The sequence below is a fragment of the Talpa occidentalis genome, unplaced genomic scaffold (genome assembly GCF_014898055.3).
Source record: "Talpa occidentalis isolate TD23 unplaced genomic scaffold, MPIMG_talOcc4v2.1 talOcc4.3, whole genome shotgun sequence".
NCBI lineage: Eukaryota > Metazoa > Chordata > Mammalia > Eulipotyphla > Talpidae > Talpa > Talpa occidentalis.
The window spans coordinates 73006164-73032715 of NW_023603184.1; the positions used below are offsets into that span (position 1 = coordinate 73006164).

The 26552-nt window shown below is 40.6% G+C and overlaps 1 protein-coding gene across 1 annotated transcript in view; it reads left to right on the top strand.

The window, feature by feature from the left end:
• The window catches only part of THSD7B (thrombospondin type 1 domain containing 7B), a 1502545-nt gene that overhangs the window by 325714 nt on the left and 1150279 nt on the right, over positions 1 to 26552 (top strand). The window contains exon 5 of the mRNA XM_054699694.1: positions 19898 to 20010. The gene's annotated coding sequence lies outside the window, so the exon portion shown is untranslated. The remainder of the gene's footprint in view (positions 1 to 19897; positions 20011 to 26552) is intronic.

Sequence of the window (26552 nt, forward strand, 5' to 3'; positions counted from 1 at the left end):
TTGGTGGTCAGGTGGGAGGATTCGACTCTGCTCTGGCAGCATTTTAGGAGAAATTTTTCTCTACCACCATAGCTATCGACGATGTGTACTTTGCTGAAGATGCAAAGCAATGGAATCAGTTGGATTGGTTTATTGCTGTATTTCTCTACCCTGGAATCACCTGGGGAACACTGAAAACATACTAACATTCAGGGCCCCATTCTGGAGAGCCCAGCTTGACTAGTGCTCACCAGCAACCAGATGTTCTCAATGCACATCTACAGAGCATTGAGAAAGCCCAGCCATCTTGCCCTTTTGGAAAAGGCTAAGGATAATGTAGAACTTTGGAGTTTCAGGGCATATTGCCATCAGTTACCCCATTTAGTCCTTACTGGTTCTGAGGCAGATAGGAGTAGGTATATGTATGGGGAGATAGGTAGTAATCTGCTCCTGATTTTAGGGATGGAAGGAGTTGACCTCTAGAAAGAGTCATTTTTGACTAATGATTCCACCTAAGTTGCACAACTTAGAAAAGACAGAACTAGAACTCAGGGTTGTGCACTCACAGCTCTACACTTTACACTGGCTTTACACTCACAGCTCCACCTACTTTCCCTCTCAGGGGAATTCAGGTTTTCCAAGGTTTTGTTCACACCTTCAAGAAACCTAAAGGTAAGCCCTAAAGCCCTCATCAGAGAGCTTATGTGAAAAATATCCTTTGAGGCTTTCAGCCACTTTCTGAGAAAGTCTTTTAAGTCATTTCTGTCCCTCATGCTTTGATTTCACTACCAGTTCTGAGTACTGTGCTTTCTGGGGGGTTAGCGGAGTGAAGGGCTGCAATTACAATCCTAGAGCATCTGCCAACATCCTGTGGGGAGTGGAGGGGCTCACCTTCTGGTGGAACATTCTGAAATGAGCTATCCACTCTCCTGCAACAGGATTCTCCCTCCACCCAGCACCTAGCAGAGAACTGAACCCAGTAGATAGCAACACAGAATGGATTTTTTTTTTTTTTTTTAGAATGGATTTTTTTTTAACCTTTCTGACTTCCCCAGCATCTGTGACCTTTTAACTTTCTTTTTAAGTTTATTTTTTCATTAAAAAACTAACATGGAGTCACCAAAAGACATAAAGAGGGTCAGAAAAGGAGAAATAAGGAGACAAAAATCACTTATAATGGGACAGACACAATGAAGCTTACAAATCTTTTTTTTTTTTTTTTTTTTTTTAATAAATTTTATTTTTATATTCCCCATACAATTGCAGCCCCCCCATTCTGACCCCAATCCCTCCCCTCCCACCCCCGCCCCCTAAAAGTGTCTCTGGTTCATAGTTTTTTGTTGATTTTGATTTTCACTTTCTTGTAGTTATTCATTTTCCTGGTCCCTTATTTAAGTTTTCTAGATTCCTGCTATGAGTGAGACCATCCGGTATTTTTCTTTTTCTTTTTGGCTTATTTCGCTGAGCATGATCCCTTCCAGCGCCATCCATGTTGCTGCAAATTGCATGTGTTTATCTTTTTTGAATGCTGAGTAATATTCCATGGTATATATGTACCACATCTTCTTGATCCAGTCATCTATTTTTGGGCATTTGGGTTGTTTCCAAAGCTTGAAGCTTACAAATCTTGCTTTATTTAACATGCATAACCTTCAACTCTGCACATTGGGATTTTTAGAACCTGATCTCTTACCCACCTGCTACCGTTCTCATCAATAGCTGTCAGGAAAACACACAACCTTCGTTACAGCTTGTGGCACTTTCTATTGACCTCTTTCCTATGTTTCCACCTATGTGAACTCTTGTGGCACCTGAAAGAGATGGGTGTTTTCTATTTCTGGGTCTTTGCTCTGTTGTGCTTGACAGCAAGACTAGTTCCCTGCTCTGCCCCTCTGGTCATTTCCAGCTCTGCTTTTACGGCATCGTCCAAAGATAACCTCTCTATCATGTGTTGAGTTGTGTCTCCAAAAATGTGTATATTGAAGTCCTAGCCCCTAGTACCTCAGCATGTGACTGTATTTGGAGATAAGATCTTTAAAGAGGTGATAGGTTAAATTGAGACCATTACAGTGGGTCCTAAACCAATCCAGAGGAAATCTAGATAAACATAGAGATCCTGGGGGAGCTATGTGAGGACTGAGGTAGAGGGTGGCAGTCTGCGAGCCAAAGGGAGGCCTCAGAAGAAGCCAACTGCCATCACCTCGATTTTGTATTTCTGGCTCTAGGGCTGTAAGGAAAAGGATTTTTTGTGGGTTAAAACCCCCACTTTGTGCTGTTTTGTGATGGCAACCCTGACATGCTAATACACTCTCTAAAATCTTCCCTGACATTCAGCCCCAGCCTCAGAAAGAACTAAGTTTCTTGCCTTGGTGGTATTACCAGGCCCTTCTTACTGAACTGTTTTCCTGTTCCTGTTTGTCATCCCACTGAATCACAAGTTTCTTGAGGGCCATGCCTGGCTTATTTCTGCATTTCTTGAATCTGGCATAGTGCTGAGCATAAATGCTTGGGAAAAGTTTTGTGACTGAATGAATGAATGAAAAACTCCCCTGATGAGCTGGGTTCTGAGGAGAGATCTGACAACTGTGGGCAGAAAGATTCACATACACTGAAAGCTTGTGGAAGGGCTGAGGAACTCCAGGATTGGAGAGGGGATTAGGCAGGCAGGCAGGCAGGCCCCAGGGGTAGTGGCAGTTCAGACCAACCCATCATGCTTCCTCTTGCTGACTCACATGCCTTGGAAAAGTCCTATGCTTCACAGACTCCTGGCCTGGGCCCCTGGCACTCAGCCCTCTCTCATCCTGTAGGCCACTTAATCACATGCAGAAGATGTGAATTTCCCAAGGCCCTGTTGTGTGGTCTTCTCCTCAAAGTCTGTTTCCCCACCCCAATTTCTGGAAGTCCCTTTGGAAGGTCTGACAGATGGATCTCCCTTCCCCACCCCTCCAGCTGGACAGGCTCAGGGAACAGAAGGAGTTTTCTGGGAACAGACTGGGGAGGAGCAGCCAGGCAAAGTGGCAAAGTCACACGTGTGGGCTTTCTGTGCCTTGTACTTGCTGCCCACACAGGCCTCTGAGCTGCCTCCAGAGTGGACTACTGGTGAGAGAAGCAAAAGAGATTTGCTAAGTCAGTAAGCCAGACCATTGGGGATTCAGCCCTGATGGTGGACAGCCCTGATGGCCTTTGCATGAGGAAGCCCCTTGGAGGGAACAGTTTTAAGTGTGAAAGAAGCAAAGCAGACAAGCCTGGCCTAGGATCAAAGTGGTGGGTCTCAGAGGGTGGGCTGAATCGAGGACCGGCTGGATCTAAATTCTGGGTCAGAGCCATAAACAGAACAGTGGGGAGCAGGGCAGGCTTGGCATGACGCAGGGAGAAGGAAGTATCTCCCCTAGTCATGTCTCTTGGGACCTGGACTTTTTGGCATCCGGGGGCTTGTGCAGTGCTGAGAAAGTGTCAGAAATCATCAGTAGCAGTGTGTGGTGCAGGCAGAGCTGGGGGTGTTCAGGGAGGGTGGGGGTTGTCTGGGAGTGAGGGCCAATTTCCTCATCAGGCTCAGTCCTGGGGCAGGCACTTGTAGGGCCCACAATGATGTTTTATTTATTTTTTAAATTAGAAGGGGAAAAAGGAACTTTGAAGACAAAGAATGTCCCATGTATGATTCCAATTATAGGAAGTGTCCGGAATAGGCAAATCCAAAGAGACAGAAAGTTGATTAGTGGTTGCCAGGGGTTGTGGAAAATGGGTAGTGGGGAGTGACTGCTAATGAGTTTGGGACCTCTTTTTGGGGTGATATAAATGTTCTAGAATTAGATAGCAGAGATGCTTGCATAACTATCAACCCAGAGTAAATGAGACTTCATTGAAGCAAAATCTAAGTATTTTTTTGCAGTTAGGGAGAATCACAGGCATTTGTGTTGTGTGCCTAAATTGCCCGGGGCCAGGAACATTTACAGACACAAAGACCAGCTAGTTCACACTCAGGTCCCCTTCTTGCAGTCAGGTTTTCAGTGAGTGTCGTTTTGATTGGTCAAGCCCTGATTGGTCAAATTTCCTCCTGGGTGGTCTGTGGATTCTGGCTTTGTTTTAGCTCCTTCCCGGAGGTGGATATGGCAGAGCAAGCCTGACCATGCCTGGAGGTGCCTGGGGCTAGACCCTCAACAACCTCCAGGCTCAGTTTTAGTTGCTCAAACTCAAATGACTTCTAAATGTTTCCTATTTCTTGTCACAATCTTGTGACAAGAATTTCTTGTGATAGGGTCTTGTCACAAGACTCCTGAATTATATAATTTAAATGGGTTTGTTTCTTGCCATGGGGATTGGATCTCAATAAAGCTGCAGTTTTTTAAATAAAGGGGGTTAGTGATAGAGGGAAAAAAGATGAAATCACGAACAAATTTCTATAATCTTTCCAAAGATAAGAAGTGTGTTTAAATAGAAAAATGAGATAACTTTAGACAAAACTAAAATTGGAAAACAGGTCTCATCTGATCTATTAACTCGTTTGGTGACTTTTTGAAGTGCCAAGTTAAAATTTGAGATTGAAAATTTTCTTATAGACTCAGAAATAGCAAATGGTGTGATCAATTAGTGATGTCTGCACTGGACATGGGAGATGAAGGAGGAGGTGCAAGTGGCAGGACTTCGCCATTCCTGCCTGCATGATCTGTGCTCCCTCTCAAATGTACACTGCCTACTGAGACACTCACAGGGAACTGATGGGTTTGGAGTGTGGGGTCCTTGGGTTCACTCTGGGAAAGGTTTCACCAGAGCTCCCATTTCAGTGGCACTTGACAAGTTTCACAGGTGAGTTTCTCCACGAGACAGAGACGTTAGTTACATATAAAGAACAGGTTTATTAGGGAAAGAGGACAAAAGAATAAAGGACACTTGCATAGACACAAGCGGGCAGGAAGAGCTGCCCCAAAAGGGACAGGTTTGCTGAGAGAGGCCTGCATGGTTGCAGGTGGGTGGCCTTGAGGAGAGCTGCCTATGGTGAAGGAGGTCAGTGTAGAAAAGCCCCGGCATGGTGCAGATGGACAGGCAGGAAGCTGCTTCTCTGAAGAGGGACAGAGTTGGTGAAAAGAAGCACCTGCATAGTCACAGGTGGGCAGAAGGACTGCTGCCCCATGCCAGTGCAGAGACTGCACTGATACAGTCTTCTTTTCTTTGGGAGGGGCTCATTCATTTGTGAAGTGGCCAGTTTGCTGCTGATTTTGGATAACTATGCAGAATCTGAAAGGGACCGGAGATTCCACAATGGGCCCAATTTCCTGATCTTGGGTCTGTGCTCCTGACAATCCCTACAGCAGTCTGATACCCCTTGCATCTTATGCTTTGTAATAAAGACGTTGGCACCTAAGGATCTTGGTTTCTGTAGCTAGGTCAATGGCTATGTTCATCTCTTTTACCCCCACCTCCAGCTCCTGGCACCATGTGAGCCAGGTTTCCAGCCCTTTGGCACCTCTTTCTAGTTTTTCTATTTTTATCCTCCATCAGAACCATGGGAGCGGAAGGGGACATTTGGACCAAAGGGACCTGGGTTGGAAGAGGAAAGGGAAAGAAACAAGGCGGAGACCTTTTTATGTCCAACTTAACCCTGTTCCATCCATGCCTGCCAGTGCCCATCCGCATTTCTTTCCCACACCAATTTCATTCTTGTGGTAGCCGGCTTGCCTGAGAGCCTGCTGCTCCCCAATAAGTAACAGTTCTCCATGACCACTCCTAACTGGCTCTGTGCAGGTCAGCAGTCCCAACACCTATTTTCTTACGCCCTGCCCCACATTCCTTTTCTCCACTAGATAGCTCTCTTTGAAGAAAAGGCAGATGAGGAAAACATTCAGACAAACCCTTCCTGTGCAGACCTGGTCATTAAAATATATGTATTGTTAACACACTTCTTTCTCCTGGGGAGGTTTAGCAATTAATGCCCCCCCCCCCAACCGCCTCTCACTTTTCAGTGTGTCCAAAGACTTACTCTGGGCAGCAAAGAAAAATACATTTGTCATTGGAATGACAGCCACAGCCATCAAAGCAATTTTCATCCTGTGGCGGTGGAACTGCTCTTATCCCTTCTGGGAAAAATAATGAATATCAGAGGTTCTATTTACAAATATGCAACTTCACTGATTTCTCTCACTGCCCAGCAATTTTTCAACAGGACAGCTTTCTTGGAAACACTGAGCATGGCCAAAAGGTGATAAAATGTGGTGTTCAGAAAAATGCCTGGAGCTCTGTTTGTTTAACCAGGTAATTGGTTGTAGACTTTCCAAGGTCATCTTCCTGAAGCTCTGGCGCCCCAAGTACTGGTCTGGATAGAGACTCTCAGGTTAAACAATCAGGCCTAAAGGCACCCCTCCTCCACTTCACCTGCTTCCCACTGGCAGTCATCATTTTGGTCAGTTTTACAACCCCTACTGACCTTTACGCAAACAAATCTTGAACTCACTGATCCTCATGGACCCTTCAACAAAGAGGCAACTGTTGAGGACCACTTTCCTTGCCCTTTTGCTATTTGAAGCTATACCCTCCCTTGTCTCACTAATATACTTAAAAAGCCCTAGAACTGCTGATGAGATCAGAAAGTGATTAGCATCAGTCCTTGATTGAAATTGATCAGTGATGATTTCAGGCTAAGGGAAGAAAATGCCCCCCAATGAGAGCCCACAGATTTTTCTGATCCTATTTGTGCTCCTCTTTATCCGACATTTCCTAAGGGCCCATTTTCTCAACAAGATTGTGTGCACCGCTTCATGGTAGATGCTGCCTGCATGTCCACTTTAAAAAGCCCAGAGTAGCTTTTATCATAAATTGATATTAAATAAATAAGTCATGGGATGTTAAGTATGATGTAATGACTATAGTTAATAATACTATAATTGGAGTAGACCTTAAAAGTTCTCATGTTTTTGGTAATCATGTATGGGGATGGATGCTAACTTGAATTATTGTCATCAGTTTGCAAATATGGTATTATACAAATATTGAGTTGTTATGTTGAGTACCTGAAACTAATATAATGTTACCTGTCAATTATACCTTGGTAAAAAATCGAGCTCAGGGTGAAGGCAAAATGTTCAGAGTTTATTTAAGAACCAATACTCCCTTTGCAGAGGACACATGTGGTGGGAAAAGCCAGACATACCAACTTTGGTGTGGTTCCTTGGCTCTCCTCTCCCATATTGTCTTGCTTTCTCTAAGCCACCTTGTTTCCCATGTCTGTAAATTTGGCAGAGGTCAGTTGATGGGGGGAGGGTGAAGGGAGGCTCTTTTACAGGAAGAATATCTAGAAGTATCCAGATGACTAAACAAAGGAGACTGAATAAAAAATTAGTGTTTATAACTAATTTTAATTTCTAAAAATGAATTTCTAAAAATTCTAAAGCCATCCCTGCCTGGTGTTAGAGTAAGGATGCTTTGAATTCAGTAACTCATATTTCTATGATTCTACTTGCACCTGCCATTTCAGGACCCACAGGCTAGAAAAGTCCTCTGAAATGTTTCTGGAAGCCCTCTTGTGTGTTCACAGACAAGGCTGGTCAGCCACCATGTCCCCTCTGTTACCTGATGTCCTCCAACACACCTGTGCTGCTGGCTGGACTGCCTCAGAGGGCCACCTCCCTATAGGATAGTTGGTCCACACACCTAGCAGGGCCACCGAAAACTTTGGAGGGTGTCCCTTTTACCATATCAATATATATTAAAATTATAGTTTATGACTCTGCTGGCAAAAGATTAATATAATCCAGACTGGATTAAAAGTTCAAACATTTCTTCAACTCCAAAAGTTCTTTTGTGTTTTAACTGAGGTGCATTCACAACATTAAATTAACCATTTAATATCATGTAGTATATCCACATGTGCAACCATTATGCATAATTCCAGAACATTTCATCACTTCCAAAGGGGACGTTGTACCTATTCCATCTTTCACCTAGCATCTCTTCACATTTCTTCCATGGTGTAACATGTGTCAGTACTTTATTCCTTTTTATTACTGAGTAATATTCTTTAGTATGCCACATTTTGTTCAGTTGATGGACATTTAGGTTGTTTCTACTTTTGGGTACTTACAAATGATGTTGGTATGAACAAGGTTTTATCTGGAAATTTGTTTTCCTTTTTCTTGGGTGTATGCACACACACAAACACACCTACCTAGGAGTGGAATTGCTGAGTCATACGGTGATTCTAAATTTAACTTTTTAGGGAACTGCCAAAATTTTCAGAAGCAGCGCTCTCATTTCCCAACCACCAGCAGTATATGAGGACTCTAATTTTCCACATCCGGGTCAATACATGTTATTGTTTTTTTATGATAGTTGTCATAGTGAGGGGAAGTGGAATACATCTCATTTTAAGAAGTTACAAACTGAAGACCAGAGAGGAGATACAACCCAGGCAGTGAATCTCCTCAGCTCCCAATTTGATGTTTGTTCCTCTCAGACAAAGTAGCCTTTTGCTTCAACATTAAGAAAAAAACAAAGCAAACTAGTAAAGCGATGCTAGAACAGACCAGGCCCCTTCACTTTTACTCTATGACTCCAGGAGCTCACAAGTGCAGAGGAGAGCAGCAGCAGACATCTGGTGAATTCTTCCCACCACTCTTGTATGCTGACTGGAACTTGTCCAGGCCCTTGCAGAGCAGACTTTACTTCTTGAACATGGGAGAGACTATTAGCAATGATACAACTCTGCTGCACTTTATAAGTACATTTATTATCATCCTATTTTGCTAGTCATAGTTCTCCATTTTGGAAGTGCAAAAATAAGATACAGCTTGAACCCAACACATAAGCCTATTATCACCATATTATGCTGTTGAATGTTAGCAATAGAGGTAGATGCAGGACATGAAGAAAGTGCGGGTAAGTGGCACCAACTCTGACTGGAAAATGGGAACAATTGTTGAATCTCAAACTTGCCACATCTGCTCTGCAGACAGAGGTAGGTGAAAGTGTGAAAGCGACTTCTCGGGAATGGGTGAGAACAGCTTGACAGTCAAGTACAAAGTTCAGTGGCCTGGGGTGGAAGCACTTGGAACATTTGACAGAGCTCAGTAGGCTGAGAAACCATTCTTGGAGTGGGCCAATCAGCTTCGTAGGCAATGAAGAGCATATGTTCAAGCTGAGGATTTTGCACAAGTGGTAAGAGGATTTTGCACAAGGTGTAAGAAAGGCAACCGCCAACTAGTTGAGCAGATGAGGTTCAGTCACGAATCAAGTTCTGCACTCAAGCTTGACACTGTGGAAAATGTGGGGCGTCAGCTTGGTTTTGCTCATCAGGTCTCTCCCACACACAGTGTGACTACTGTTTTCATTTATGAAGGAAATATTAGATCCCCAAACAACCATACAAATAAAAGCGAACCTATGTGGATTCATCTTTCCATCCTGGATTGTGTGAAGTACCTCTTTTCTTGCATTACCCTTGGTTACGCCATTTCTTACAGGCGGATCTCAGAGATATTGTGAAACAGGGGACGTTTATCCTCAGGCCCTTCTACAGCTTCTAGAAATCCCTCTGCTGAAGATCTATATTGGGCAGTGATGCATAAGTGCAGTGTGCCTCAGGAACTGCTTACTGTAAAGTTGATTACATTCTTGATTTTAAAGTTTTTGGAAATCCTTTACTTTTCAAAATTGCGTTGCCACAGCAGACTGTGATGGAGGACTATGGACGCCTTGGTGATAGGAGCAGTTTGGTGAGCACACCTGAAGGGGAGTGCCTATCCTTCCAAAATACTAAAAATGATGGAAACCAGTGGTCCTTCAATAAGCATTGAAACAAATAAACAAAAATAAATGTAACTTTTTTCTTTAACAACAACAACAACAAAATTGTGTTTCCAGTGATTTGGGTTGGTAGAAATATCTTAGCATTGAAGGTTTTTTTTTTTTTTAAAGATTTGTTTTATTTATACAAGAACTGGGGTACAGGCTAGATGTGCGGGAGGGTGAGAGGATTCACCAGAGACAGAGCGGGGAACAGAACATGCAGACTGACGAAGTACACTGCTGAGGGGAGCAGCGGGCGAGACAGGAGGTCTGTTAGCCATGTGGGTTGCTCCGAGGCTGGCGGGGATTGAACCAGCGCTGCAGAGGCTGCGGACAGCTTCACAGCGCTGCGCTCAACTGCCTGCATCACCAGGGAGGCCCCTTGAAGGTAGTTTTTAAAATGAAAATCCATGGGCCTCCCTGGTGGCACAGGCAGTTGAGTGCAGCTCTGTGAAACTGCCTGCAGCCTCTGCAGTGTGGGTTCGAACTCAGCCGGCCGCGGAGATATCCACATGGCGCGGCAGAACTCTCCTGTCTCACCTGTTGCTCCCCTCAGCCGTGTCTTTCAGTCAGTCTGCCTCTTCTGTTCCTCACTCTGTCTCTGGTGAATCTTCTTACCCTCCCCCACATCTGGCCTGTACCCCAGTTCTTGTATACATAAATAAATAACACTTTAAAAAAATGAAAATCCAGTAATCTGGTGAGTAGTAGTAATGGCATATACATGAATGCAGTCTGAAGCGAATTTTAGCCAGTATGCATAGTTAATCATTTCTATGGAATGAATCCTGGTAGGCTCTAGAATTTATAGCTAAGAGCTGCTGGGAATGAATAATAGTCTTACTGAGGAGCAGGAAAGTAAAAGAATAGAAACTTGAAGATTTTTGAAAAAATTTTCTTAGATTATAATAATAATGGTCAATAAAAAATAATTTTCTTAAGACATTTAGTCACATTTTAAAAAAAATTGACAACTGGTAAAGTTTCATATTACAGAATGTTACTATTTTTTAGAAACAGGATTTCTGTGGGAGGCCTGTTAACCACCCACAGCATCACTATTGAGGAAGAAGAAATTCTCTTGTTTCTTTAGAGAACAAATAGGACGTCTTCTGGTTTGGAATATAGTCCATTCTCCAGCACATGAGTGTCCAGACACCTCAGGATGATACTAATCTCGCTCTCTTCTTCTAGTGAAGAGGGAACAGCTTGTGGGAGGGTGCAAAAATCTTAGTTCTCTCCCCTCATCAGACATAGGTAGTGGGCCGACTGAAGGGAGGGCTGAGAAAAGACTGGAGGAGTGAGGGTCCATTAGGGAGGAGAATGAGCAATGCTGTGTCAGAGGGGCTTCTGAATTGGGAGTGGGGTGAGGGGGATTCCTGGGGTGAACACCAGAGTGAGGATGAATAGTAGTGCTGGAATTAAGTCCAGAATTGAGGGTGAGGGTGGGGGCAATCTGGAGTTCGGTGCTTTACTCTCTCCTTCTTTCCACCTCAGGTTTAAATGAGCAACTACTATTTGTCAGAAACTGTGCAGTGTGCATGTGTGTGAGAGATGTGAGGGCTGAGTACTTTCAGAACTTGAGAATGTCCTAGAAGAGCAGTGTGTAGTTTGGGGAGCACAAATCTTATGCGTCCATTTTATTTCAGGGAAGGGGGGGCAGTTTATGGGTGATTGTGCCAAGAGTGCTGCATTTGCTCACACCTCTTTTTTTTTCTTGCAATTTAGTTTGCTCCACACATGCCTGCTGGTTGTCCAAATACATCTGGAGCATTACTTACTGTGAAATTCCCTGACACTAGACATATTCTCATAAAACCCTGTTTACATCCCTACATCCTGTGTCTAATGATGAGGTCCTTAAAACCTAAGACCATGGTTTGCTCATCTGGTGGTCCCACTGCCCAAGACAGAGAAGGTGCTCGGTGATTATTCTCGAGTAAATGAATGAACAACCCTTGCGGCAGCCTCTGCCGCTGAACGCCAGTGAACTTACTGGAAAGAGGGAGGCTTTCACTCAGACACATCAGAGTGAGTAAGACCCCCTTCCCCTGTGCGCTGGACTGGACAGTCAATGACGGGTAAGATCGGGGGCAGACTAAAGAAGGCACTGGCCAGCCTCATGTCTGTGACTCCTGACGACCTAAGACAGGCGCAGTCCCCGAGGGGCTTCATCATGATAAACTTTGGCGTTCAGATCAAACAAGGTCTACATGCCTATAAGCCTAATTTAGGCACCAAGCCCGCAGTAATTAACCCCTCCTTTGATGGAAACAAGGCTGCTAAGAACGTCACCTGCAAACAAGCCTGATGGAATTACCTACAAAGCAGTTTTACCATTAATCAAATAGCCATTGTTTCAGAATAAGTAGCAACCTAGCAACCTGTCTATGATCATACTACTTTTTCACTTACTTTGCTTTTTCCTTATATGTGTACAATCAGTTTCAGGAAATGCATGATAAAGAAAATAGTGTGTGGCAATGGTAGTTTTATAATAATCATAATACTTCTCACATGAGACAACACCATAAAAATCAAAATGCTTACGTAGAGAATATATTGCTCGTGATTACTAAAAGTAGGAGGTGCCAGTAGGTAAATATTAATGCTTTCTGATCATTGTGGTTTTGGGATACGAATCAAGAAAAGCTAGCTTAAAGAATGCTGTTCAGTGTAGGCAAAAATGATTGTGTAGATTCAGTACCTGGAGATTGTTTACTGTGCCATGTCATGGAACAGCGATCACATGCACATGAATAATGAAGTAGATGTCTTATGCCTTACAAAGTATTTTATGCTGAGAAAGAATTAAATTGTATGAAATCATCTATTGTTGGAAATGGTATAAAAGTGTATGATGATTTTGAGCAAATTACATTCAGATCTTCACTCTTGAAGTGTGTCTGTCTGTCATTTATGCGCCGATTCCTTGAGCATCCTCACAGTTTCTCAATCCTGAGACAGTCCTGCAAGTCTACCGCTGCGTTGGTCCGCGGCAAACCCTCATTCAAAAACCTTGGACTGCTCCCCTCCCCCACCCACAGAGGCGGCACTCTCCGACCGGCAGAGAGGAGGAAACAACAAACCAAAACGGCCCACAAGAACAAAGGACGCAGCAAGCGGGACTGGGAGTGGAAAGGAACTATTGCAGCCACCACACCCCGTGAACGGGAGCTGAGGCGAACCCTGCAGGGAGCAAACGGCTCCGGGCGCCATTAGAGAAGAACAAAGACCCCGGGAGACTCGCACACAGCCCGGGCTGCCGGTAAGCTGGCGCGGAAACGCGGCGCGCTCGGGGAGCTTGAAAAGCAAGTGCAGACCTGGATCGCGGCTGCCCAGGTCCCCGCGCCTGCAACCTAGGCTTGCGGGGAGACGACCTAGGCTTGCGGGGAGACGCACGGAGGTCCTCACTGAGGTGAAGGTCCCTCCCTGAGTGAGCAGGAACCAGGCGCCCAGGCACTGGAGCGGTGCAAAAGGAGCCATTCCTGCGCCACTGAACTGGGCTACAGCCCGTGTCCTGGAACTGAGGGCTTTGAACTGAGACCCGGGGCACGAAAATTCGGGGCGTGGGTTCTCCACGACGGTGGGGCACAAGGCAGACACAGCACCCCAAAGCTGTTGAGGTGTACCCTACCATTCCCGCTCTGTTCTCTGTCCCACTGGGTGGGGGGAGGCGAAAAACAGCCCCCCAAGGACAATAGGAGAGATCTCTGGCGCCACCTAGCGACCAGGAAAAAAAAAGTCACTAACACCCTATAAAACAGGACATTTCTTAAGACTGCTTGAAAAGGGCAGAAGGTTTCTGGAGGACCCAGTGGCCAGCCGGGAAGTTATTCCACGCCAGGCCCCTTCCAACCAGCAGTCTGAGCCCACAGAGGGAGCAGGCACCCACGTCCGGGGCAGACCGGGTGCGCAGAAGAGTGTGCCTGAAACCGGAGGCGCAGGGACTGCATCCCGCTTCGCCATTTGAGAACAGGGACATTTCTTCAGTAAAAACTGCCTAAAACCAGCAGAAAGCTCCCCCAGAAGACAGAGATGGCTCCTGGAAGAGCCAGAGGGGAGCGGAGAAGTTCACCCAAGATGTCAGTCAGTCCGAGCAACACAGTGTCCCAACGCATACGACAAATTAGAAAACAGACAGTAGGGAGTAGAAGAACCACACGCAACCTAACAACTCCTCAGGAAAGAAGCACACCACAAAAGGAAAACCACTCCCCAGATTGCAACGACAGCAACTTGGAAGAACTTCTGAGCCTTCCAGAAAGAGAATTTAAAATTGCCATGATTAAAAAAGTGATAGATCAGAAGAAGGAAATTGAGTCCCTAAAGAGGGAAGTAAGAGAAATGCAGGAGATCAAAGAATTAATGGAGGAACTAAAGAACTCTGGGAAAAGCAATGAAAGCAGAATAGATGAAATGGAAGAACGAATAAGTAATCTTGAAGACACAGAAATAAAAAGAACCAAAACAGAAAAGGAAAGAGAAGTACGAAGGAAAAAGAATGAAGAAAGACTTCGGGAACTATCTGACTCCATGAGGAAAGGAAATATAAGAGTTATAGGAATTCCAGAAGGAGAGGAGAGAGATGTAGGAACAGAGAAAATATTCATGGATATAATTGAAGAGAACTTCCCAAATGAGAAGAAGGAGCTGAAAATTGATATACAAGAAGCAAGAAGAACACCAAACTTCCACGACGAAAGGAAAAACACAGCAAGACACATAATAGTAAAGCTCCCAAGAATCCAGGACAAGGAAAAAATAATGAAGCTGACAAGAGGGAAGAAACAGATAACATTCAAAGGAAAACCAATCAGGCTGACATCAGACTTCTCTGAAGAAACACTACGGGCAAGGAGAGAGTGGAGGGACATAGTCAACAGACTCCAAGAAAACAGATGCCAACCAAGAATACTCTATCCCGCAAAGCTCTCTTTCCTCCATGAAGAAAGAATATGGACCTTCCCAGACAAAGAGAAACTCCGGAATTTCATTGCGACTAAACCCCCACTCCAAAAAATACTACAAGGAATCCTAAAGCCAGAACCTCAGAGGGACGAATAACAACGAAAGAAGACCAAAAAAAAAAAAAAAAAGTTATTAAAAGAATAATAAATAAAATCAAAGGAAAGACAAACATAATGGCAAATACAGATGCTAACATAGCAATATTAACTCTAAATGTAAATGGACTAAACTCTTCAATAAAAAGACACAGAGTTGCAGCCTGGATTAAGAAACAAAACCCAACCTTTTGCTGTCTCCAGGAAACACATTTAGCTACAAAAGATAAAAATAGGCTCAAAGTCAAAGGATGGAAAACAATCCTACAAGCAAATGGGCCAAAAAAGAAAGCAGGAACAGCTATACTTATATCAGATAAAACAGACTTCAAACTCAAAAAAATAAAAAGAGACCCCAATGGTCACTACATTATGATTAAGGGGACAATACTTCAAGAAGAAATAACACTCATTAACATATACTCACCAAACGAAAGAGCACCAAAATATATCAGACAACTGTTGTCCTCTCTGAAAACAGACATCAGAGAAAACACATATGTAGTGGGAGACTTCAACACACCACTATCAACAATGGATAGATCAACAAGACAAAAAATAAGTAAAGAAACTAAAGCTCTAAATAAGGACCTAGAGCATTTGGGCTTAACAGACATCTATAGAACACTAAACCCAAAAAAAACGGAGTACACATTTTTCTCAAGCGCACACGGATCATTCTCCAGGATCGATCACATACTGGGGCACAAGACAAACATCAACAGATACACCAAGATTGAAATCATACCAACCATCTTTTCTGACCACGAAGGCATCAAACTAGAAATAAATCATAAAAAGAAGGCAAGGAACTATCCTACCTCATGGAGATTAAAAGCCACACTACTGGAAGACCACTGGACTAACGAGGAGATTAAAGAAGAAATTAAAAAATTCTTTGAATTGAATGACAAGGAGGACACCAATATCCTAAATGTATGGGATGCAGCAAAAGCAGTAATAAGAGGAAAATATATAGCAATAGAAGCTCACATCAAAAAACAAGAAAGAACTCAAAGAAACAACCTAATCTCGAAGCTCAAAGATCTAGAAAAAGAACAACAAAAAAACCCCAAAACCAGTAGAAGAAAAGAAATAATAAAAACCAAAGCAGAAATAAATGAAATCGAAACTAAAAAAAACAATCCAAAAGATCAATGAAACCAAGAGCTGGTTCTTTGAAAAATAAATAAAATAGACAAACCCCTAGCCAGGCTCACAAAGGAAAAAAGGGAGAAAGCACAAATACACAGAATCATAAATGAAAGAGGAGAAATCACAACGGACACAGCAGAAATCAAAAGAATAATCAGTAACTACTATGAACAGTTATATGGAAACAAGTTCAACAATCTAGAGGAGATGGACAAATTCCTACAACTCTACAATCACCCAAAGCTAGATAAAGAAGAAATAGAACACCTAAACAGACCAATTACAAGCAGCGAAATTGAAATGGTAATTAAAAACCTCCCCAAAAACAAAAGCCCAGGACCTGATGGATTTACAAATGAATTCTACCAAACATTCAGAGACGAATTAGTGCCTATCCTTCACAAACTCTTCCAAAAAATTGAGAAGGAAGGGACAATACCAAACACGTTCTATGAAGCCAATATTACACTAATACCAAAACCGAATAAGGACAACACAAAAAAGGAAAACTATAGGCCAATCTCCCTAATGAACACTGATGCAAAAATCCTCAATAAAATTTTAGCTATCAGAATCCAACAATGTATCCATAAGATAATTCACCACGACCAAGTTGGATTCATTCCAGGGGCACAAGGATGGTTTAACATCCGAAAATCAATCAATGTTATCCAACACATCAACAAAAAGAAATATAAAAACCATATGATAATATCAATAGATGCTGAGAAAGCTTTCGACAAAGTGCAACACCCATTCATGATAAAAGCCCTTGAAATTCTTGGGATACAAGGAACATACCTCAACATCATAAAGGCCATCTATGACAAGCCAACAGCCAGTATCATTCTCAATGGTGAAAAGCTGAAAGCAATTCCATTAAGATCTGGAACAAGACAAGGATGTCCACTCTCACCACTGCTTTTCAATAAATACTGGAAGTCCTAGCCAGAGCAATAAGACAAGAGAAAGACATCCAAGGAATCCAAATAGGAAAAGAAGAAGTCAAACTATCACTATTTGCAGATGATATGATAATATACATAGAGAACCCCAAAATCTCCACAGAAAAACTAATTCAACTCATCAATCAATTCAGTAAAGTGGCAGGATACAAAATCAACACGCAAAAGTCAGTAGCCTTCCTATACACAAACAATAAATCTGAAGAAGAAGAAATCAAAAAAACCACCCCTTTTATTATCGAAACAAAAAAAATCAAATATTTGGGAATAAATCTAACAAAAGAGGTAAAGGACCTATACAAAGAAAACTATAAAACACTGTTAAAAGAAATAGAAGAAGACACAAAGAAATGGAAAGACATCCCCTGCTCATGGATTGGAAGAATAAACATTATTAAAATGGCCACCCTACCAAAAGCAATATACAGATTCAATGCTATTCCAATCAAAATCTCAATGGCATTCTTCAAAGAAATAGAACAATTATTGATGAAATTCATATGGAATCACCAAAAACCCCGAATAGCCAAAGCTCTACTGAAAAAAAAAGAAGGAAATGGAGGCATCACACTCCCAGACTTCAAACTATACTACAAAGCCATAATCATCAAAACTGCATGGTATTGGAACAAGAACAGACATACAGACCAATGGAATCGAATAGAAAATCCAGAAATAAACCCACAGATTTATGGTCAACTAATCTTTGACAAAGGAGCAAAGACTATGCATTGGAGCAAAGAAAGTTTGTTCAATAAATGGTGCTGGGAAAACTGGGTCGCTACATGCAAAAGAATGAAGCTTGACCACTACCTCACACCATACACAAAAATCAACTCAAAATGGATTAAAGAACTAGACATAAGACCTGAAACCATAAAATACATAGAAGGAAATATAGGCGAAACACTACGGGATTTGCACATCAAAGACATCTTTACAGACACATCACCCAAAGCAGTGAGAGTGAAGGCAAAGATAAACAGCTGGGACTACATCAAATTAAAGAGCTTCTGCACAGCAAAAGAGACAATAACAAAAACAAAGAGAAACCCCACCAACTGGGAGAACATTTTTGCACCCAACACTAATGATAAAGGACTGATCACAAAAATCTGCAAAGAGCTGATGAGACTCAGCAACAACAAAGAAAATAATCCAGTCAAAAAATGGGCAGAAGAGCTAAAAAGAAACTTCTCTGAAGAGGAAATGCAAATGGCCAACAGACATATGAAAAAATGTTCAACATCACTTGTCATCAGGGAAATGCAAATCAAAACTACCATGAGATACCATCTCACACCAGTGAGAATGGCACATATTAAAAAAACTAGCAACAACAAATGTTGGCGAGGATGTGGAGAAAAAGGAACTCTTGTGCACTGTTGGTGGGAGTGCAAACTGGTCCAACCACTATGGAGAGCTGTGTGGAGATTTCTGGACCTACTAAACATAGAGCTTCCATATGATCCAGCAATTCCACTCCTAGGTATTTACCCAAAGGACACAGAAACATCAATTCCAAAGAACACCTGCACCCCTATGTTTATAGCAGCACTGTTTACAATAGCTAAGCTTTGGAAACAGCCCAAATGCCCAAAAATAGATGACTGGATCAAGAAGATGTGGTACATATACACCATGGAATATCACTCAGCAATCAAAAAAGATAAAGACATGCAATTTGCAGCAACATGGATGGCGCTGGAAGGGATCATGCTCAGCGAAATAAGCCAAAAAGAAAAAGAAAAATACCGGATGGTCTCACTCATAGCAGGAATCTAGAAAACTTAAATAAGGGACCAGGAAAATGAATATAAGAAAGTGAAAATCAAAATCAACAAAAAACTATGAACCAGAGACACTTTTTGGGGGGTGGGGGGCGGGAGGGGAAGGATTGGGGTCAGAATGGGGCGTTTGCAATTGTATGGGGGAATATAAAAATAAAATTTAATATTTAAAAAAAAATAAAAAAAAAATAAAAACATGTAAAAAAAAAAAAAAAAAAAAAAAAAAAAAAAAACAAAAACCCGTGGATTTTTGTTTAGGCCATTTTCTCCCTGGCCTCCAGTCTCCCTGAGTCACTGGCCAGTTATAGTTAGCCAGGAACACCCATTTGAAGGGCTCGAGAATCTGATTTTTATAAGGATTCGGCCCATTAGTTTTCTATTGTTGCTGCTACCACAAACTTAAGGTAATTACCCCAAGCTGTGACCCTTTGGACTACAAAGTCCCTGGAGAATTTTGATAACATACAATCCACCAAGGTGATGCATTATATATTTAAAGAAAGACAAAAAAGAAAATAATTCAAGTGAAATTGGAAGTTAAAAAAAGTTACTGCAAAGTTATAGCTTAGAGCGTCACAAATTTATCATCTGATCATTTTGGAGGTCACGAGTCTGATACAGCTTGACTGATGGGCTAAAGTCCAGTTGTTAGCACAGTTGTGTTCTTCCTGGAATTTTTAGTGTAGAATCTGTTTCCTTGTCTTTTGCAGTTTCTTGAGGCCACCCTCATCACTTACTCATGGCTTGTTCTCTCTGTTGCTTCTTTCAGCCACAGGGGGTCAGGTCCTGCTTATGCTATGGTTTCCCTGTTATTTTCTCTTTGCTCCCCTCTTCCACCTAAAAGTCTTTGTGATTACATTGGGCCTATCCATCCCAAACCCGGGATAATCTTCTCATGTCAGCTGACTAGCAGCCTTAATTCCATCTCTCACCTTAATTCCTCTTCACCATGTAAATGAACATAGTCTCAGATTCTGGGGAGTAGGATGTGGACATCTTTTTTCTTGTGGAGGCATTATTTTGCCTTATACAACCTGTGATTACACTTCAAATACCAAGTAGGGACTCTACAGTTACCTATCTGTCTTAGTCTGTTCTGGATGCTATCAAAAAATGCCACAGAGGGGTGATTTATAAATAACAGAAATTTATTTCTTGCCATTTCCAGGGCTGGGAAGTCTAAGATAAGGTGCTGGCACATCTGGCATCTGGTGCAATCCTGCCTTCCTGCCTCCTGCTTCATAGACACCTGTCTTCTTGTTTCTCACATGGCGTAAGGAGGTAAGATTGCTCGCTGGGGTTTTTTTCACAAGGGCACTAATCCAGTTCATGGCAGTTCATCCCTTATGACCTAATTACCTCCCAAAGGCCCCACCTGCTAATATCATGGCATTGGGGGTTAGTTCCAGCATGTGCATTTTGGGGGACACACCATCCAGTCTACACCACCATTCCATTGAGGAATGGAGAGTTAACTGCTTAAGGAGTTGCCATTCAAGTCGAAGACCAATGTTTAATCCAGGGAACTAGGTTGGTGCTGTGGGTGATGACCTTGCCCCGCAAATGTGGGAGTGGCTTCTCTCTGGTTCTGGATCACCACTGGGGTGTACTTGACCAAAGACCTCCACTCCTGGATGGAGGTGACAGTTGAAGGTAGGCACGTGTTGGGTATGCTGTTGCATCTATCACCTCACTATCGTGACTGAAGGCAAGCCCTCATAATCCCCAGGGTTCAAATGAGAAAATGGGCTGAGACAAATTGAGTAACTTGCTCCTGGTCACACACTAAGGGGCAGAGCGGGGTTTATAACCTGCATTTATCTAATCTCATTATTTATGATCAGCTTTGAGGAAACCAGTTCTCTTAAAAGTCTTCCCAAATTATTTCTGTTGGTCTTTAGAAAGAGGCTGTGTGTTGGTATTGGTATTACCTTAAATAGCACTAGTGACTGCTTCAAACCAATTGCATGAGAAACTTTGGGATTTGGTCAACAGTTTATTTATCATTTTGGTTCCCTAGTATGGTAAAGTGTAGTTAGGGTTAAGAACCCTTGCTTTAGGGGTGTTGTGTGTGCTCTTAGTACCCAGCTTGATATCACTCCTTACCCTTAACCTCTGCCCTGGAACTGCTCCCCCCTCATGTTCTGTGGCTAAAGAGAGGAGCTGAGCCTGGAACTCCTCTAATTCCCCAGGGGCTGTTCTTGCTTATTGGCAGACATCTTGCTTAAGACCCTCCACCCCTGCCCACGTTTGCAGGTCCTTCTGCCCTGTCCTCAGAGGTAGATGCTTTTGCCACATCTGTGTTTACAAAGGTGAGCCAGGAAACAGAGAAAGGCCCTGCGGCGGGGTGGGCTGGGGGGTGATTCGCTGCACTTCAGGGTAACAAGAGCACTTCATTTTCACTCCCTTCCTCTCATTGATTTTATGGTGAGTAAGTTCTTAGTACTAGCAGAAAAGAGTAATTTGCAAAGACAGTGATTTAAGTTTCTCTCCTGACTTCGTGTTGGTTTAGTAAATCCACCTAACACTTTAGAGTGGAAATAACTTGAATGCTTGCCCAGAATGGCAGACATGCACTGTTTCCAGAAAATACAGGCAATTGTAGTGCAGCGTAGTTGAGTTTTAGCCCCAGTTCTGTCACAAAATTGCTGTCTAACTTCAGGAAGATGATTAAAATTCCAGGTCTTCATCACAAAGTACTGATCCTGGGAGGGTGGTAAGATGCAGTTGGGAATTCCTCAATTTTCCAGGTTGGATCATAGGTTAATATGTAAAAGAAATTTTTTCTCCCTCATGAAACACTTCCAAAAATAAGATGATTAAGGAAATAATATAATAGGCGTTTATATATTCATCACAAAGTTTAAACAATGGTTATAGTTTTGCCACATTTGCTCTAGTGTACTAAAGAAAAAAATACTTAGCATCTGCAGTCCACCCCATCTTTTTCTCCCCTCCCCCTGCTTTCCAAAGGTGACCAATGACTTGAACTTGATGTTACTCTCACGAATGTCTTCACCTTTTAACTGCAATGTTTGCATCCTTAAGTGATCGTAGCATGATTGATTTGTGTCTTAAATTAACTGTGTATTACCTTTTTCTTTATTTTTCTTTCAGTTGCTTACAAAGTCCTTCCCTACCCCAAATTCACAAAAGATATTTCCCTTTGTTTTATTAAAAGATTTTGTAGTTTTGTGTTTCATATTTATATCTTTAATCCATTTAGAGTTAACTTTGGGTAAAGTGAGGGAGGAATCTAATTTTATTTTTTTCAGCATTCCTTTATTAGTTCATGCATTTCTTATTGACTTGTGATGTCATCTCTATCAAGAGGTGTCTGGCTTTTAAGAATGCAGATGCCTTTAATGCTTTATACTCAGTTCTGTCGGTCAAGATGTCTATTCCAGGGCCAATGCCATATTGTTTTTATTGCTATAGCCTCAGAAGTTGTTCCTCATTTAATTGAAATATATATACCATAAAATTCACCCTACTAAAAAGTATACAATTTAGTATATTGAAAGTTATGTTACCATCACCACTAATTCCAGGACACTTTTCATCACCCCCAAAAGAAACCTTACGCATATTAGCAGTCACTCCCTCCCCCCAATATCCCTACTTCCTGGCTACTACTAATCTATATTCTGTCTTTAAGGATATACCTATTCTAGACACTTCATATACATGGATTCATACAATTCCTGGTCTTTTGTATTTGGCTTCTTTCCTTACCATTTTTCAAGTTTCATCTGTGTTGTAACATATGTCAGTACTTCAAATAATATTGCATTGCATTAATAGATCACATTTTGTTTATTCATTCATTAGTTGATAAACATTTGGATTGTTTCCCCTTTTTTGGCTATTATGAATAATGCCACTATGAACACTGTGAAGTCATGTGCGTGTTTTTGTGTAGACATACGTTTTCATTTCTCTTGAGTATATGACTAGGCGTGGTATGGCTGCAGCAAATGACGGTTCTGTATTTAGCTTTCTGAGGAACCTTTTCCAAAGTGGCTGTTTCATTTGTCATTCCCCCCAGTAACATAGGAAGGATTTCTCTACATCCTCATCTGCACTTATTGTCTGTGTTTTTGATTACAGTCACTCTAATGGGTATGAATTCTTATCTCATTGTGGTTTTGAATTAATTTCCCTAATGGCTAATGATGTTGAGCATCATTTCATGTGCTCACTGATCATTTGCATAGTTTCTTAGGAGAAATGTCTATGCAAATCCCTTGTCTCATCATGCATTTTTTATGTCTAGTAGATAATACCTTCCTTTCTCTTTTTCAAAATTGTCTTGCTACTCCTGATCTGTCACCCTTTAATATAAATTTCATGATGACCTTATGCCACACAAAATGCATTGAAATTCATAATGAAATGAGAATTTATAGCTGTCTTTGGGAAAACTGACTTCTGCAAATATCCAGAAACATGGCAAATATTATACTGCCTAGAACTGGGGAGAAAATAAGACACATGCACAAAGAAAACTAATAGTTTAAACCACTGTTATTTTGTGTCTCAATTATACTCAGTCAGATTTATATCCCGAATATTAAAATGGCATGTTGCTCCATTTATTTAGTTTCTTTATATATATTCTTAAAATTTTAGAATATATTTTTGTCTATAAAGGCTTTTATCATTTATTAGATGTTTTTCTATGGTTTTTATAGATTTGTTGCTGTTGTTTCCTGCATTTTTTTTTTCATTTAAGTTTTTTATTTTTTAGACCTGGTACATTTGTGTGTTTAAAAAAAATTATTAACCTGTCAGCTGTTTACATATCTAAAAAGTTTGGGGTACATGGGGTACAAGTCCATATGTGTACACACTTCCCTCACTCTCCATCAAAACTCCCTTGCCAGTTCCCTTACCCCCTCCTTGCTCCCCACTATTCTCTCTGGTGATGAGTACAATTTTCACAGAGTCTAAGAATGATTTTTACATGCATCTTTTTTAAAATTGCATTTTTTTGTATTTGCTGTGTGTAAGAACATCATTGACTTCATGTATTATTTGTGTACCAGCAACTTTACTCAATGTTATTATTAGTTCTATCAGTTTGGAATTTTCTTTGTTGATTAATGGTATCTGAAAATTATGACTTTTTTCTTCCTTTATAATTTGTACATTTAAAAATTTCTTTTTCTTGTATTATGCACTGATTAATATTAACACTACCTGCTTGTATAATAGCTGATATGCTTGTTTTCCTCATTTTAAAGGAGAAACTAATTTTCACTATTGTATTTTCTTTTGACAGCTATACTTTATCTAGTTAAAAAAGTCATTTTTAGTTCTTCTCAGAATTTTCCCTCCCCAAAATGGGAATTTAATTTTGTCATTTGCTTTTTTTTTTTTTTTGCTTCTATACCTTTATTTTCTTATTTAATTTATTATTGTGTGTATTTCATGAATAGATTTTCTAACATTATGCCTTCCCAGAATGAAATCAAGTCAAGGTTCTTTTGGTATTTTGCTAAACTTATTTCACTAATAGTTTTCAAAAATTTTATGTGTGCTTATGTTTGTGAGATTGACTTACGGTTTTTGATTCTTACGTTGTCCTGTCCTGTTTGGTATCAAAGATATTCCACTTCCATAAAATAAAGGGGACATTTCTGTTTTCTGAAACAATTTGAGTAAGATTGGGAACATCTGTTCCTTCATTGTTTGATAGAATTTACCCATGGGATCATTTGAGATAGGGTTTTTTTTTGGGGGGGGGTACATTTGTGTTTGTGTGTCCCTGTGTGCTTGTGTGTGAATAAACTTTAAACTACTGATTCATGATCTTAACTGATTATACATCTATTCAAATTTTATGTGTTCTCTTAGGTAGTTTTGATAAATTATATTTTTCAAAAATACTGTAACTTTAATGCAAATGTTCAAATACTAATGTTGTTCATGGTATTGCTGTTCATAGTATTTTCTTAGGATTTCTAAAAATCTACACAGCATTTGTAATTAGGTGCCCTTCTATATTTTTTCATTGGTGTTTATGTGTAATTTAAACATTTTCATTCTTTTCTTAACCTTGTTAGAGGTTTATTTAACTTAGTCATTTTTCAACTAAAAGCCTTTGGTTTTGTTGATTTTTCTATTGTTTCTCTTTTCTATTTTGTTAATTTATCTGCTGATCTTTAGAATTCCCTTTATTACCCAGTTTTTGATGGGAAGGGTTTTACTTTGTTGTTGTTTTCATAGCTTTTTGGGTGTAGGTTTAGCTCACTAACTCTTGGTCTTTCTAGAGTTTTAATATATGATTTAAATAAAATTTCCTTTAAGTATTGTATAAGGTGCATTCCTCACCTTTTGATATATGGTATTTTCACTTACTTTTAGAGCAAATTATTTTCTAGTATTTATTAAAGTGCTTTATGGACCCATGAAGCACTTTAGACCCATTATTTGGGTTTAGACCCATTATTTCTAAACACAGGAGAGTTTGAAATAGTACCTTTTTTGTTACAGATTTTTATTGCAATTATATAATGATGAAAGAGCATGGTTATGTGATATCTGTTGTTTGGCACTTATTGATTGTGAATCCTAATGTAATGTATTCTCTAATTCATAGATACAGGGATCTATAAATGTCTCTTAGATGAAGTTTTGGAGTTTCTACAGGCTATAATTAGACTTTTCTAAAAGTTTCTTTTTTATTAATAAAATTTAATTATTATAAATACTAATGATGTTATTTAAAAATCTTGAAATAATTAAAATTATTTAATTTAAATTATTTTATAAAGAAAATAATTCTTTAACTCTTTTTTTTATTTCAAAATTTTTAAAGGGGGGCATTTCCTTTTTTCTGTTCTCTGAAACAATTTGAGTAAGATTAAGAACATCTGTTCCTTCACTGTTTGATAGAATTTACCCATGGGATCATTTGAGATTGGATTTTTTTGGGGTGGTACATTTGTGTTTGTATATGCCTGTGTGCTTGTGTGTGAATAAACTTTAAACTACTGATTCATGATCTTACCTGATTATACGTCTATTCAAATTTTATATGTTCTCTTAGGTAGTTTACGTGTCCTCTTAGGTAGAAAAATGGTTGTGGTTTAGAACCCTCTATTCCTGTGAAAGGGAGCATTTAATACGTAACTCCTCACTGTATCATCTTGTATTTATGGTGCATTCTTCCTTTTGCTTATGGTAGACTTCTCCAAGTGGACTTTGAAATCTTTAATTTAGAGCTTATCTTAGGTTAATCTTTTTCATTCCATGGATTCCTTGTGGCAATTATAGCTTTGCTTTTTCCAGGAGGCTCAAAGTTATCACTAGTCCAGTACCAACTTTTAATGCAAATTTTCAACAAAATAGTTCCTAGAAGTTACAAGTAAATTTGAACCACAGGCCAGCCTGGAATTTCTAATTCCTAAAGGAGGAATATATGCTCATCTGGAATTTAGAGACAGAAAAGAGTTCTTGTTTATCTGTGCAGGTAGATTTCAGTCTAAGTTTTTCAAAGAGCACATCACTTTTTGAGAGTTCCCAATTTCAACTCTCTCTCTTATCTTGGGCCCCACTCCTTGTCTCACAGTTTGAAACCTCAAGCCCTTATATTTCTCATCCTCTGGTACCCACAGAACCATCAGCTGTAAGGTACCCCCCCCTCATCCCCTCTGGTTTTATACTCATCTTGGCACCAGACATTTGCACTTTTTTTTTTTGAGGGGGTGAGTGTAACAAGAGACTTAAAAAATATTTTTAAGTTTTATTTTGTCAGCAATTCTTGGTAATCGAAGTCAGTAGTTTTATTGTTGTAATTGGTCTTTTCTCAATCTTCC